General features: G+C 42.1%; 1 long non-coding RNA gene across 1 annotated transcript; it reads left to right on the top strand.

Annotated features, from left to right (window-relative positions):
* The first annotated feature begins 268 nt into the window (after positions 1 to 268).
* LOC148686399 (uncharacterized) lies at positions 269 to 12,764 on the top strand. The gene is made up of 3 exons (XR_015949361.1): positions 269 to 392; positions 8,273 to 8,360; positions 11,837 to 12,764. It is a non-coding gene; the product is annotated as an uncharacterized LOC148686399 (long non-coding RNA).
* Positions 12,765 to 17,120: the final 4,356 nt, after the last annotated feature.

Here is a 17,120-nt window from a genome sequence, read left to right as displayed (position 1 = left end):
GGGAGGAGGGAACGGGATAGGTGGGACCTGTCACAGGGATGAGCCTGTGAGGGGTGGGGGGAAGAGGGGGCGTGATACGTCATGGGTCAGCACAGGGTGGGGGCACTCACAGGGATTAACCACAGCAATGCATGGCAGGGCCAGCTAGTGTTTTTATAAAAGGCCATGAGACTTGGTAGGGCCATTATCCATATGAAGGAGAGTTCTTTCTCTTTTCTCCATCCATTTCCCCCTTTCCTCCAGTGCACTTTTGCCCCCTCTTGTTAGTATTAATGGCCACAAAGGGCCTATCCAAGTTAATGTGTTTTGTCTATTAATTTAGGACGAACTCGGCAAGAATGATGCAGTAGTATTTCCACAGCTTATACACACAGCTATCAGGAGTTGTTTTGGTGAGTTGGAGCTAATTTGCATTTTAATACATTTTTCTGTCTTTTTCCATTGCTGAAATACTTTATTGGCCTCTATACGTTGAATAAAAAAAATTAAGAAAAAGAGCTTTCACTTTCACCATGGAGGGGCAAGGCATCTGAGGTACCAAAAGTGCCTCAAGATAAATTGAATTTCCTAATTCATGAGGCAGTCGTGCCCCAGTAGGTTAAAGGCCAAAAGCCTGCTTACAGAGGAAGCTTTCGTCTGGTGCCTAAAACTATATATATAATGATGGTGCTAGGTGAGCCTTGCTGGGGAAAGCATTCCACAAATGGGGAGCCACCACAGAGAAGGAATGTTCTCATGTGGTAAAACTTCTTATAGAGGGGGCACACAAAGAATTGTCTTTTTGTCATCACATCAAGGACATTTTAATTCTGATAGGCATTTAATTTAATCTGTTAATTTATGTTGATTTTATTGGGATACCGATGCCTTGGAGTGTAGAGTTTTCGAGGACAATCTCCCAGTGGCTGCAAATGCCTTTCCAAGGCACAATGATTCCTGCTCAACTGGTGTACACAGGAATATGTTAGGATCTATTTACATATCTACCTACATATGTATTACATTTCTAATCACCAAAGACATATGCAGTTTTCTGTAGGTTATGGTTATTGTCCAGGTTTCTTCTATTGCTACAAGAGCAGGAACCCTCAGGGCACAATCTTTGCAGCACTTGCCCATGTGAGACTTTGGAAACTTGTATTACTGTGGCCTATTTTTAATTACGTAGTCTGTTTTGCTTTGGTTTCCCACCTCCCATCTAGCTCTTTGTTCTCAGCTTTGCTGAGAACTTACTTCTGGCACCTTTAAAAAAAAAATCTATTTTTCCTACTATGCTAAAGCAACAAAGTTAATCCAGCAAGTTCTTTGATCCTTGAAGAACAGATGTGCACAGATCTGTGTCCTGTAGTAAGAGGGGAAATGAAGCATTGTACTAGAAAGATATTACTATAATACTTTGAATGAGAAAAATGAAATATTTATATTAAGCTTTTTAAAATATATTGTCTATATATTATTGTGAACAAGGAGATTGGATAAGAATAAAGCTATATGAGATTTTAGGAGGTGAATATAAAGTATGTCAGTTTTACATGAAATCACAAAATGAGAATAGTATAACATAAATTGCAATTGCTACAAGCATCAAAATGATGAATAGTGGCAAGAAATCATCAGTCAGGAAGGTTTTCTAGCCGCTTAAACAAGTTCCATGACTAAGATATAAACATTAAAATAAAGAATACTTAATGAAAATAAAATGAAGGATCATTGACAAGGAAATCCATATAATTACTAACAGTAAAGAGAAGCAAGACAGCTAATAATAGGGTGTTAAGTCTCAGTGGAATGGAACAATTCCAAGATGCAGTCAAGAATCAGAATATGCAAACTAATTACTATAGTCATTAAAAAAGGTGGCAAGGTAGTTGGTATATGCTGTTGTATGAAAACTCAGGACAAAACCATTGACTCATCATATTCTCCTGTACACTTTATCAAGCACAATTGACAGGTTTCTGGTATCCCATTTTTGTTTTGCTTATTTAGCAAATTTCTTTTTTCAAATAAACAGTCTTTCCATCCATTTAAAGTGTGTCTTATGTTAAAGGAAAAATCTAACCATACAAATTAATATGGAGGCTATGGAACAAGCAGTCGGAAGGAGAACCATTCAAATAGGTTTTGGCAATAATGAATAATACTAGTATTTTGAGCACAACCCAGATGTGACCTCCCTGCCATGTTGGAATGATGTATGGACACTGGTACAGCAATCAATCTGATGATTTCCAAAAGTCCTCTTCATGAAAAAGAAAGCGCGGGGGTTGTGGGGGTGGGGATGCTCATTTGAACCACATTAGCAGAAAATCTTGAGTAATGCAGCACAGTTTCTTCAAATGTCTTAGGTACGGTTATCAAAGGAGATATCTTGGCTATTGTATGTATTCTGGGACATCATGTTTAGAGGAGATGAAAAGACATTAACAAAGGACTATAATCTATTATCAGGACCAAATCTGAAAAGAAACCAGATAGTAGGACTTAACAGGAGGTACCATTACAAGACATCTGATTTAGAAAGTCCTGCCATAAAAAGGGAAGAACAATTGAGATTTTCCCTTATGACCAATACTGCAACATTAATCAGTAGCTTTAAGTTGCGCTAATGAGGTCTGAGCTGCCACAACGGACCAGGAACAAGACCTTGAGGTCATAGTAGATAGCATGATTTAGATGTTGACCTGGTATTTGGCCGCTGTGAAAAAAACAAATTCAATGTTAGGGATCATTGCAAAAGGGATTGAAAATACAAGTCCTTGATCCATGGAGTGTCTGCTTTATCTTCTGATGACTGTTTGGCATCAACTTACAGCTAGGCATGATGCTATTGTACCATAGGAGCCAACTCTTAGGAACCAAGATCCCTTTGCCTCCCCTAAAATATTTGACGGACATTGCCCTTCATGTGGTACGCATGTGATGTGTCTTATGATCAATTATGTGGGGAGGGGCTTACTTGCCCCACCCCACCCCAATTTTTTATTCAAGATGACGCCCTTGTATTGTACTGTGCAGCAAAATTTACCAGCTGAAAAAAATATTGTTACAAAGGTTGTGCGCCACCCCCTATCTCTGCCGAGTGGTAGCAAGATTCCATGGAGGTTCCAGACGGTGCCCTAGGACCCTGTTTCCATTGGGAATCAAGACACAGAGGAAACTGTTGTGTCTTTAAGAAATATGGTTTATTATCACATATTTACAATCTGGATGCAGATGGAGTGTAGCGTTTACAGCAGGGATTGTCAACCTGGTCCCTACCGCCCACTAGTGGGCATTTCAGGATTCTAGGTGGGCGGTAGGGGGTTCTACAGCACAAGCTGAATCCTCCTGGTGGGCAGTAAGGAAATTTTACCATCAAGAAAGATGCAATGGTGGGCAGTAGGTATAAAAAGGTTGTCTCCAGCCCGCCCTCATGGCATCTGCCTTTCTACACACCTGCATGTGTAACACATGGAGTTCCTGCTTCCTGCTTCTCCTTCCCAGAAAACCCCTGGCCAAGCCAGTCCTCCCCTTTTGTCTGCCATTCCAAGCCAAGTTTGAAAACTTAACCATTTTCCTGTAACCTACATCATTGACACAGGCCCAAGGATTTATCTGTGATGGGCCATCAACACCTTTTGTCATGCTTAACGGCTTCTATCTTAGGTGAGGCCCCAGCCTGTATTTTTCCACTGGCCTGGCATCTTTCCTTCAATACTCCAAATATTATCTAAAAGCTACCCCTTTTATTAATTTCTAACATTTGCTAATGCTAGTGGTTAGGGGTGCAGAGTCAGCTCTCGGATTGTATTGAGATGGCCAGGGGAATGAGACAATGTTGCATTTTGGCTCCCACTTTGTTTAGTTTGTTTCTGAATGATCTAGAGCAGTGGTCCTCAACCCCCGGGCCATGGACCGGTACCGGTCCATGGATCAATTGGTACCGGGCCACCCAAGGAACATTTAAATACAATTAAATTAAAATTATTAAATCAAAACAATCTAAATAAAATATAAACAATCAACGTCCCCCCTCAGCGGGCCGTGGTAAAATTATCAAACGTTGACTGGTCCGCGGCGATAAAAAGGTTGGGGAGCACTGATCTAGAGGCAAGCCTAATGGACCCGGATGGCCACCTTCCAAGAATAGGAACCAGAAAGACCCCTCTTTTGTTGTATGCAGATGATGCAGCCATCCTCTCTCGCTCTAGACCTGGCCTGAAATACCAACTGAGGAAGTTATCAGATTACAGTATTGCTCTGTCAATCCATCAATTATGAAAAATCAAAAATATTGGTTTTTGAGAAAAGATTTTCCCTGGGTAAATGGGCACTGGATGGCCATAACCTAGAGCAGACCAAATGCTTCCGGAACTGCCATAGGCAGACCGCCTATCAAAAGGCGGAGATAAGCAAACTCTCTATACTCTGATTCTTTTTTACAAGGGTAGGCCATTATGTTCCATCAGCCATAAGGGTTTTTAATGCAAAATCTGTTTCCCAACTTCTCTATGCTTCAAACATCTGGTACAATGGTTCATTTCCTAAGTTAGACGGGTTCCAGGCAAAGTTTCTTCAGTCCCTATTACAGGTCCCAAACTGTGTCCCAAATTCAATTCTATTTCTTGAAACAGGAGGATGCCCCCTCTCCACCAAAGCATGGTGGGCTACTTTGAGATACTGGCTCAAGATCTCAGTTTTCGGCCTGGGGAAGCGATTATTAGTACATTTAACCAACAATAAGTTTGTCAACCCATGGCTGAAAACTATGGCCAAAAAAGCCACCTCGATTGGACTGCCACCAACCCTCTTATATCATCTGAGTTACGACACTGCCCTTGAATCCCTGAGGCAAAGGCTTTGGGACATCTCACATAGTGACCTGCAATCCCGATCTTATGTAATTTGTATCCCAGTCGCAGCTGAAATCCAATACGGATACAAGTTTATTTACTAAAGACAGACTAAATGTATTTCCCTCAGAAGTTCTAAATGGCCGACTGAGAGGCACCCCCTATCAGAATAGGCTTTGTTTTTGTTCCCAGGACGTTGATTGTATGAAGCATATCCTACTGCATCGTTGGCAATATGAGCAAGCAAGGGATTAACTAATCAAACCCTTACTGGCAAATTTGCTGGGAAAATCCGAAGCCTCCCATATGAAATATCTTTTGGAATACAGGCCAAATTATATTACATTGGCCGTGGCAAAGTTTCTTTTGGAGGTTATAAGAAACAAAGATCATTATGCCCTAGATAAAACAAAATGATTGCCTTGGTTTATTCCATCTGTCTGTCTGGTCGTTTTAACTGTATCCAGTTTTGAAATTGTTTTGTGGGTCTTTGGACCACAATAAAGTTTTGATTTCTATTAATTTCTAACATTTGCTAATGTGCCAGTTATGGGTACATTTTCAACCCCAAACTCTGTAACCCCAGATCTGAAACAATATTGCATATAGCAACCCCATCAGCAGTCAATGTCAGCTGTGGGAAAGAAATGCCACTCCGTAGTGAAGAAAGTAGCAGACAAGCCCACAACTGGATTATTCTGAATTATCCCCAGGGATTTTCAACCATGTTGAGGGCTAGCTCTGAGTATTAAGAGATTCCTCCTCATTGCATTCTATTTTTAACTTAAAATTCCAGCAACAGAGCAGCACATCTTGCAGGTATTAGAGAAGTCTTACAGTACTTCAGTATATTGATGATCTGACTGGAGCTCAAAAATAATCTTCTCAATGCCTTCCTTCAGCTCCCAGTCATTTTAAATTGTCATATATTCTGCAAAGCTAGTTTAAGTTGGTCATGAGTAAGTTTTTTTCCCTCTCCAGTTGTGAGAATTTTAATAGTTTTTCTGATATATAAAACAGACCAGACTGTAGCAGCCTACCCATAAATATCTGCAGTACATCATCCTTAGGTCACCCCTGTAAGACATGTTTATGTGGTTGCCACCTATTGGCCCCAAAGCAAAATTGTTTCTTTTGAAGAATTGGAACTGAGCATGCTCTAGGCATGTGCTTTTAGGAGTAGTTTCAAGAGGGATGCTGGACTGAGAACTGAATTAAGAGAAACCAAGAAATAAAACGTGTTTCTTTCCCCCTCTTACTGGTGTAGCCTACATATTGTTACATGCCACCCCAGTCTCGAGAAGCAATTAGAGATTCCAGGAATACCAGGCATGCTTACCTTTTGGGACAATGAGGCACAGTGGAAACTGGGTGGTTTCTTTTTGATATATGGTTTATTTACAGATATGTACAACCTGAGCCTAGGATGGAGGGTTGCACAGCATTACTCCTCAATCGGGTCCTTTGCAGACAAATCAGGCATATTCAGGGCCGGCCCTAAGGCAAGGCTGGGTGGCGCAATGCGCCAGACAGCCGGGCTGGGAAACGGTGCGAGGGGCGCTGGAGGGATCTTCGCACCAAGGCACCAGGCCGCCAGATATGCTTAAGACGGCCCTGGGCATATTCTCTGTGTCTCTTTGCTATAGCCTGTCCCAGTCAGGCTACATAGTGCTCCAATCCCACTTCCTCTAGCTTGCCACTTTTTCCCTGTTCTCTTACGCCATCGACTCTGAAATCCTAAACCTCTTTGGTCTCTGCCCACCAACACACGGCTGGAGGAGGGGCTCCCCTGCCCTTGTTTGATACTTCTTCGCTGTCTTGACAGCTTCCCTGATGGGTTAACGATGGGCCATCATAAGCCTCGGGATCCCTTCCAACTCTACAATTCTATGAGTCTATTATCTTTCAGTGTGCCAGCACCTACACCAGGGGCCAGCAACCTTTTGCAGCTGTGGGCCGGTCCACCGTCCCTGAGACCATGTGGTGGGCCGAACTATTTTTTTTTGGGGGGGGGATGAATGAATTCTTATGCCCCACAAATAACCCAGAGATGCATTTTAAATAAAAGCGCACATTCTGCTCCAGTAAAAACACCAGGCAGGCCCCACAAATAACCCAGAGATGAATTTTAAATAAAAGGACACATTCTACTCATGTAAAAACACGCTGATTCCTGGACCGTCCGTGGGCTGGATTTAGAAGGCAGTTGGGCCGCATCCGGCCCATGGGCCTTAGGTTGCCTACCCCTGACCTACACTTTGGAACTCCCTGCCTATTGACAATAGGCAGGTGCCTTCACTGTTCTTTTTCTGCTGCCTGCTAAAAACATTTTTGTTCAAGGAAGCCTATCTGGATATGTTTTAATCGCTGTTTAGCTTTTGATATTATTATTATTATTATTATTATTATTATTATTATTATTATTATTATTATTATTATAAATGTCCATATTTAAACTCCAATACATAATTTTACCTCTTGCTTTGTTGACTTCCCATCCTGATTTCCATGGTGATTTTGTTTTCTCCTCTTTTGCCGCATCCTATCCTCTGTCTCTTATATCACAACAATATTACAGTAAGTCCTAATTCTTTGTTGTTCATACTTCAAATCCTGTTCACGAATTCATCAAACTATAATATTTCTTTAAATAGTCCTAAAAAGGTTTATTCCACAAAACTATCATCATTGAGTTATCTTATTAAAACTTATTGAGTTATCTTATTAAAACTATCATCATTGAGTTAACTTTGCCATTTCTGCATATTCCATCACCTTACTAGCTTCTAATTTTAATTACATTTTGCATTTTTCAAATATCTGTTTTTAACTTTGTCTTTTATTTACAATTTTATTCTATTTTTATTTTATGTAAACTGCTTAGAGGTTCTGTTTAGATTCATATATGCATTTTGTTCAATACATAAAATAAATATTGCAGATCAGGGACCTGAGGCTAAGACTGAGACAGTGGCCACATGTGCATGTCACACTAAACATGCAACCATCCTAATTAAACCTATGCAATTAGATCTAAGGTGTGTTGGCATGCTGTAATGTGAGGGAGAGGTCCCTGCTGCCTTTAAAGAGGCAGCTGCCAAGTTTTCCCTTTTCTCACGAGGAAGCCTATTCAGCATAAGGGAAAATCCCTTAAAAAAAGGGATAACTTGGCAGCTATGGTATTCCCAAAGAAGCCCATTCTGCATCCAATGGTTTAAGGACAGCTAATAACCGATCACAAATACTGTACAATATCTTGAGTGTGAAGATGCCCGAAAGGGTGGTGGCAAGGCAACTGCAAACGCTCTTAGAAGATATCAATTCCATTCTGGGTTCATAACTAGCTTCAGGAATGATTTGGTTGAGGAGATGCTACATGAAATCATGTTTGCTGCCAAAAATAGTCCTCTTTTTAATTCTTTGTCCTCTCGCTTCAGCATATGTGGAGAGAATGTAACATGACATCCTCACGTTGATCATTGCTATGTCCCATCTGCTCCAGAACAGTCAACAATACAGAATGAGGTGAGATAAATGACAAGGTGGTGGCATGCCACATATTTTTTCCCTATGTAGGTGTTACAGTGAGAAGACTGGGAACTAAATTTGCAGGGGCTGTTTTCAGCAGCAAATACACATTTAAGGTAACTTCCATTCTGAGCCTGAAGGAAAAGGCCACACACATCTCCCTCTTCATAAGCATGTAATCATGTGCTAATAAATTTTGTTGAACCCATTAACTGCTGCTTCAGGATGTAAATCTACTGTACTTGGTTAAAAAGAAGTAAAAACAAGTGAGTCCCCTTCACTGTACCACTATTTAGAAATTGCCAGCTTCCATTCAGAATTAAACTACATGGAGACATCCAGTCTAATCATGCTCAGATGAAGAAGTGAACTCATTTGCCCTCTTTTAGAGAACTCATTGTAAGTTTTATAATGTTGGACAGAAAAACCAGTGGCGTGTGAAATGGTCTAGAATAGATTTACAATAGAGGAGTCTAAAAATAAATTCACAACATTAAAAGAAAAATAAATTATTCCTCGGCTATCCTTGTGTTCCTCATCATTACCATTGTCTCAAATAGTTTCCACAGATCATTATAAAAAAGGTTAGGGAAGGTTTTGGAAATGCCATGCAAGATCATAACCTTCCTTTAAAAGTAAGTGTGCAACAAAAGCAAGCCATAAAAAAGCCACAGAATGACAAGATGGAAAAACATTTACACCGCACAGGAAGGAGTCCACAGAGAAACCGGGCAACTAAAATGATAGGGGCAGAAACATAAACTGACAAAGCAGACATAAATTAAATACTGAAAATCTACAAGCGAGGGAAAATGTACTGTTATCTCTGAATAGGTTGCAAAAGAAGGAGAAAATTCAGCAACGGTAAGTATCTCGGGCGCTGCTGAGTTCTGATGCAAAAGAAGAAAATAAGGGAATGCAAAACCAATAAATGTCATGGTCTGAAGAAACCAAGGAATTGAAATGCGGCATTCTTGAATTTAACATTGCTCTAGTCTTAATACAGCAAGAGGAAAGGAGGCTGAATAAAAATAGCTGAATGCAAACATTTGCACAGTGATTAGAGTGGATTACATGTTTTATCTGGAGCGCCCATAGTGTTTTTCTGAAACTCTGAGCTCAGGGAGGAAAGCGGAGTTCTGCAGTGATTTTACTGGCATTTTCGTCTTGCCCTCTTTTCCTTCTGCATTTTCAGAGCATGAAAAATCCTTGCTAGTAGGCCTGCCAGTAATTCTCTGGTCTGACTAATGAAAGTGTGTTCTGTTAATCTAGACATAGATGCAGAAGGTCCATCATCAGGGCTGCTCCTGGGTCCTTGCTGTTCCAGTTAAAAGCAGCTGGGGGAAGGGAACTGGGAAGGTGGGATTTAATTCTCCCCCGCCCCCGTGCTATATCCCAATTTAATCCACCTTTTTCAAAGCTTCTCTTTGCCCTACTATGTAATTTTAGACCCTGGACTTAATGGTCTTACAGTAGGGAAAGTGGAGACCTTTAGACAGTGGAGGGAGTGGGGACCTGTGTATTATTTCAGTTGTGAAACACTCAATTAACATTTCTCGCCTCCAGAGTAGAACCTTGTGTCAGGAAAAGCAGCTGGGAGCTGGGGGTGGGGTGCAATTTGGAGCAGGAAAGCAACCAGCCTAGAAGGAGACTGCCGCCTTATTAAAACGTTAACAGTCCTATTGGTAGGAAAGTACAGAATATTTAATTTATCTCTGGTTTATTTATACATTGCTCGATTGTAAACAAACAAACAAAAAACTTAAAGTTTTACAATAGGAGTAAAACAATAACATTGGTATAAAAAAATCAAAAAGATTAAAATCAGTAATAAACTGGTTACAGGTAGGTAGCCGTGTTGGTCTGAGTCGAAACAAAATAAAAAAATTCCTTCAGTAGCACCTTAAAGACCAACTAAGTTTTTATTTTGGTATGAGCTTTCGTGTGCATGCACACTTCATCAGATAAAAGACTTGTCCACATTCTGCATATCTGGTTAGCCTATGGCCACCCACAGACTGTGAGGATTTTGCTGGAGGGGTTCAAAGCCATACCAGAACTTTAGCATCCCCTCGATTCCTTCATCCAAGCTAAATAGTGATCCCCCCTCCCCTCCCCATCCCCACCCCTCCCCACCCCTTCTCTACATAAGTGCCTGGGGACTTCTATTTCACTGTATCTGAAGAAGTGTGCATGCACACGAAAGCTCATACCAAAATAAAAACTTAGTTGGTCTTTAAGGTGCTACTGAAGGAATTTTTTTATTTTACTTCGACCCAGACCAACACGGCTACCTACCTGTAACCTTCATCCAAGCTGTTTAAAAAGACATTGAATGGCAATGAGCCCAGGACAGAACCCTCTAGCACCCCACTAGTCTCTCCCACACACACACACTTTGATGAAGAACCATTAGCAAGCATCCTTTGGGTTGGGTCTGTCAAACAGCTACATACCCCCCAAACAGTTACCTCACCCAGCCCACATTTTACCAGTTTCTCCGCAACCATATCATGGGGGACTTTGTCAAAAGCCTCAGAGTAGCTGTGATAGCAACGGAGTAATGCGATCTCTTCTGCCTGCCCCTGCCAAAAAAGGAGCAGCATTCAGTAGCAATTGAGGCTTTTGTGTTTTAGGATGACGGTTTAAGCAGAGACAGAATTCCTTAGAGTAACTGCAGATTCAAATAAATCTAGAGTCACCGTCTTGCCTGGTTAGCCCTGTGCTGCAAATCAGTTACTAAGGCAGCAGAAGGCAATGGCCCATTCCTTTTCTTATCAAAGATGTCACACTGCAAATTTCACAATGTGCAAGCACAGGTGATCCTTTATGAAATATCTGGGCCATACTTACTATAAGGGCATCTGCTTCACCAAGGAAACTGTGTGATACATCTATCTAGCCTTTGAGTCCACTCATATTTTTCAGGTCTTACGCCCAGCATCTTATATTGTATTGCATTTTTGGTAGTGCTGCCCTGCCATAAACTGTGTTGTGCTGGGTCTGATGGGAGTGGTGGTTCAAAACATCTGGAAGATGCCTGGCTAGAGGAGGATGCTCTAAGTGAGGGGCAGCCGACAAGGTACCCTTCATCTGTTGTTGGACTACAACTCCCATAATCCCTGAGACCATGGTCTATGCTAGGTGAAGCTGATGGGAATTGAGAGTACAACAACATCTGATAGATAGATACTTTATTGTCATTGTACATAGTACAACGAAATTGAATGCCACCCCATAAAAAACAAAACAAAAACACAATTACAGCCACACACACACACCCATCACAACTCCTCAAGATCATATTATTTAGTTACAGCATTTAAGATGGTTATAGCTCTTGGATAGAAACTGTTTTTTAATCTATTCGTTCTTGATTTAATTGTTCAGTATATCTTGCCCGAAGGCAAAGGTGCAAAAAGACTATATCCAGGATGAGATGAATCTTGTAAAATATTATTTGCTTTTTTAAGACAACTGGAGCTCACTGGAAGGACAGATCCTGAAGCTGAGGCTCCAATACTTTGGCCACCTCGTGAGAAGAGAAGACTCCCTGGAAAAGACCCTGATGTTGGGAAAGATGGAGGGCACAAGGAGAAGGGGACGACAGAGGATGAGATGGTTGGACAGTGTTCTTGAAGCTATGAACATGAGTTTGACCAAACTGTGGGAGGCAGTGGAAGACAGGAGTGCCTGGCGTGCTGTGGTCCATGGGGTCATGAAGAGTCGGACACAACTAAACGACTAAACAACAAGAAAGGCAACTGGAATTGTATAGTTCTTCCAGAGATGGGAGAGGATGACCGATAATTTTTTGGGCTGTGGTTATGACCTTCTGAAGCACTTTCCTATCCATGACTGTGCAGCTGGAAAACTAAGCACAGATACAGTATGTAAGAATGCTCTCTATGGAGCCTCAGTAGGAGGACACCAGCAGTCTCTCACTCAGCTTCTTCTTTTTAAAAAGTCTGAGGAAATATATTCTCTGCTGGGCCTTCTTTACCAGAGCAGTGGTATTTGCACTCCAGGTCATACCCTGCTCGATGGTAACACCCAAGAACTTAAATACAGCCACCCTCTCCACCCGGTCCCCGCCACTATACAGGGGCTGAATGTCCGCCTTTTTCTTCCTGTAGTCCACCACCAGTTCCTTGGTCTTGGCAGTATTGAGGACCAGATTATTACCCTGTTTCCCCTATTTTAAGACTTAGTCATAAAATAAGCCGTAGCAGGATTTTTAAGCATTCAAGGAATATAAGCCATACCCCGAAAATAAGCCATAGTGATAGGTGCAGCAGCATTGCCAGCCGCAGGGGAAAAAAAATAAGACATTCCCTGAAAATAAGCCATAGTGTTTTTGTTTGTTTGTTTTGAGGAAAAATAAATGTAAGACGGTGTCTTATTTTTGGAGAAACATGGTATCTCCACACCAAACACAGAGCCGCTCCACCTTGTCACGATCGGATAGGCAGACTCATCCCCCCCAGAAATGAGCCCCACCACAGTGGTGTCATCAGCAAACTTGATGATTTTGTTGCTGGAGTGGATAGCTGTGCAATCATACGTATAGAGGGTATAGAGCAGGAGACTCAACACACAACCCTGTGGGGAGCCGGAGTTAAGGCTAAGGGCTGTGGACATATAGGACCCTACTCTAACCCTCTGGGAGCGATTTAACAAAAAAATTCAAAACCCAGAGACAAATGGTGTTAGAAAGTCCAAGCACCTCTAGTTTGGACATCAGTCTAGGGGGGAGGATAGTGTTAAAAGCAGAGCTAAAATCCACGAACAGCAGTCTCGCATAATTCCCCGGCTGCTCCAGATGGGACAGAGCGGCATGGAGTGGTAGTGACAGCATCCTCTGTGGATCTATTTGCTCTGTATGCAAACTGGTAGTTTTCAAATGTCGGTGGAAGACAGGAAATGATGTAACTGCATACCAATTTCTCAAAACACTTCATAATAATTGGGAGTAAGTGCAACTGGTCTGTAGTCATTCAAACTACTAATTGTGAATTTTTGCAGAGGAACAATAGTTGACGAATTCAGGCAGGCTGGGATAATAGACTGGTGTAAGGACCCCCTTCATGGATCAATGCCTTGTCGTGGCGAAGGGGCTTGAATAACTCAGAGAAGCTATGAGCTATGCCATGCAGGGCCACCCAAGATGGACAGGTCATAGTGGAGAGTTTTGACTAAACGTGATCCACCTGGAGAAGGAACTGGCAAGCCACTCCAGTATCCCTGCCAAGAAAACTCCATGGACAAAGACAACAGGCATATAAAAGTTATGACGCTGGAAGATGAGCCCCTCAGGTCGGAAGGCGTCCAACATGCTACTGAGGAAGAGCGGAGGACAAGTACAAGTAGATTCAGAGCTGATGAAGCGGCTGGGCCAAAGCCGAAAGGACGCTCAGTTGTGGATATGCCTGGAAGCGAAAGGAAAGTCCGATGCTGTAAAGAAAAATATTGCATAGGAACCTGGAATGTAAGAACCATGAATAGAGGTAAGCTGGATGTGGTCAAAAATGAGATGACAAGAATAAATATCGACATCCTGGGCATCAGTGAACTAAAATGGAAGGGAATGGGTGAATTCAGTTCGGGTGACTATCATATCTACTACTGTGGGCAAGAATCCTGTAGAAGAAATGGAGTGGCCCTCATAGTCAACAAAAGAGTGGCAAAAGCTGTAATGGGATGCAATCTCAAAAATGACAGAATGATCTCGATACGAATCCAAGGCAGACCTTTTAACATCACAGTAATCCAAGTTTATGCACCAACTACCGGTGCTGAAGAAAGTGAAATTGACCAATTCTATGAAGACCTACAACACCTTCTAGAAATGACACCAAAGAAGGATGTTCTTCTCATTACAGGGGATTGGAATGCTAAAGTAGGGAATCAAGAGATAAAAGGAACAACTGGCAAGTTTGGCCTTGGAGTTCAAAATGAAGCAGGGCAAAGGCTAATAGAGTTCTGTCAAGAGAACAAGCTGGTCATCACAAACACTCTCTTCCAACAACACAAGAGACGACTCTACACATGGATATCACCAAATGGGCAGCATCGAAATCAGATTGATTATATTCTCTGCAGCCAAAGATGGAGAAGCTCTATACAATCAGCAAAAACAAGACCTGGAGCTGACTGTAACTCAGATCATCAGCTTCTTATAGCAAAATTCCAGCTTAAACTGAAGAAAGTAGGAAAAACCACTGGGCCAGTAAGATACAATCTGAATCAAATCCCTTATGAATACACAGTGGAAGTGAGGAACAGGTTTAAGGATTTAGATTTGGTGGACAGAGTGCCTGAAGAACTATGGATGGAGGCTCGTAACATTATACAGGAGGCAGCAACGAAAACCATCCCAAGGAAAAGGAAATGCAAGAAGGCAAAATGGCTGTCCAACGAGGCCTTACGAATAGCGGAGGAGAGGAGGCAAGCAAAATGCAAGGGAGATAGGGAAAGATACAGGAAACTGAATGCAGATTTCCAAAAAACAGCAAGGAGAGATAAGAGGGTCTTCTTAAATGAGCAATGCAAAGAAATAGAGGAAAACAATAGAATGGGGAAAACCAGAGATCTGTTCAAGAAAATTGGAGATATGAAAGGAACATTTCGTACAAAGATTACCATAATCAAGGACAAAAGTGGTAAGGACCTAACAGAAGCAGAAGACATCAAGAAGAGGTGGCAAGAATACACAGAGGAATTATACCAGAAAGATATGGAGGTCTCGTACACCCCAGGTAGTGTGTTTGCTGACCTTGAGCCAGACATCTTGGAGAGTGAAGTCAAATGGGCCTTAGAAAGCACTGCTAATAACAAAGCCAGTGGAAGTGATGATATTCCAGCTGAACTATTTAAAATTTTAAAAGATGATGCTGTTAAGGTGCTACACCCAATATGCCAGCAAGTTTGGAAAACTCAGCAATGGCCAGAGGATTGGAGAAGATCAGTCTACGTCCCAATTCCAAAGAAGGGCAGTGCCAAAGAATGCTCCAACTACCGCACAATTGCGCTCATTTCACACGCTAGCAAGGTCATGCTTAAAATTCTACAAGGCAGGCTTAGGCAGTATGTGGACCGAGAACTCCCAGAAGTGCAAGCTGGATTTCGAAAGGGCAGAGGAACCAGAGACCAAATAGCAAACATGCGCTGGATTATGGAGAAAGCTAGAGAGTTCCAGAAAAACGTCTACTTCTGCTTCATTGACTATGCAAAAGCCTTTGACTGTGTCGACCACAGCAAACTATGGCAAGTTCTTAAAGAAATGGGAGTGCCTGATCACCTCATCTGTCTCCTGAGAAATCTCTATGTGGGACAAGAAGCTACAGTTAGAACTGGATATGGAACAACTGATTGGTTCAAAATTGGGAAAGGAGTACGACAAGGTTGTATATTGTCTCCCTGCTTATTTAACTTATATGCAGAATTCATCATGTGAAAGGCTGGACTAGATGAATCCCAAGCAGGAATTAAGATTGCCGGAAGAAATATCAACAACCTCAGATATGCAGATGACACAACCTTGATGGCAGAAAGTGAGGAGGAATTAAAGAACCTTTTAATGAGGGTGAAAGAGGAGAGCGCAAAATATGGTCTGAAGCTCAACATCAAAAAAACCAAGATCATGGCCACTGGTCCCATCACCTCCTGGCAAATAGAAGGGGAAGAAATGGAGGCAGTGAGAGATTTTACTTTCTTGGGCTCCTTGATCACTGCAGATGGTGACAGCAGTCACGAAATTAAAAGACGCCTGCTTCTTGGGAGAAAAGCAATGACAAACCTAGACAGCATCTTAAAAAGCAGAGACATCACCTTGCCGACGAAGGTCCGTATAGTTAAAGCTATGGTTTTCCCAGTAGTGATGTATGGAAGTGAGAGCTGGACCATAAAGAAGGCTGATCGCCGAAGAATTGATGCTTTTGAATTATGGTGCTGGAGGAGACTCTTGAGAGTCCCATGGACTGCTAGAAGATCAAACCTATCAATTCTTAAGGAAATCAGCCCTGAGTGCTCCCTGGAAGGACAGATCGTGAAGCTGAGGCTCCAATACTTTGGCCACCTCATGAGAAGAGAAGAATCCTTGGAAAAGACCCTGATGTTGGGAAAGATTGAGGGCACTAGGAGAAGGGGACGACAGAGGACAAGATGGTTGGACAGTGTTCTCGAAGCTACGAACATGAGTTTGACCAAACTACGGGAGGCAGTGCAAGACAGGAGTGCCTGGCGTGCTATGGTCCATGGGGTCACGAAGAGTCGGACACGACTAAACGACTAAACAACAACAAGGACTCGTTGAAGATCTTAGTAAAGACCCTCGCCAGCTGGTCCGCACAGCCCCTCAATACCCGTCCAGTGATGCCATCAGGGCCAGCAGCCTTCCTTGGATTCACCAACCTCACTGATATGGATAGCACTGTTAGGAAATAACTGGCAAATGCCCACATGTGTGGGGGGGAAACTACAAAAGAAAAAGAAATGGATGACTGCCTGAATACAAAAAAGTGTGGGGCTTGACTCAGTTTCTAGTCAGATGTCTGCTCAGTTACATGGTTCAAAAAGGAGAGAGGGAGAGAGACTGGGAGGAACAGGAAACAACCCTTGTTTCCTCCCTCCCTGAAGGTTAGGGGTTGTCATGACCAATCTGAGTCTTCTCTTGCAATTAATAATTCTTTGGTCCTCTGAGCTTCCTGAAGGAAGAGCAAGACAGAGGATAATGGAGGAACAACCATTCTTACCATA

Source organism: Zootoca vivipara, chromosome 3 (assembly GCF_965207765.1).
Source record: "Zootoca vivipara chromosome 3, rZooViv2.hap1.1, whole genome shotgun sequence".
Taxonomy (NCBI): Eukaryota; Metazoa; Chordata; class Lepidosauria; order Squamata; family Lacertidae; genus Zootoca; species Zootoca vivipara.
Note: the sequence above shows the minus strand (reverse complement) of the source record. Positions and strands in the feature narration are given on the sequence as shown.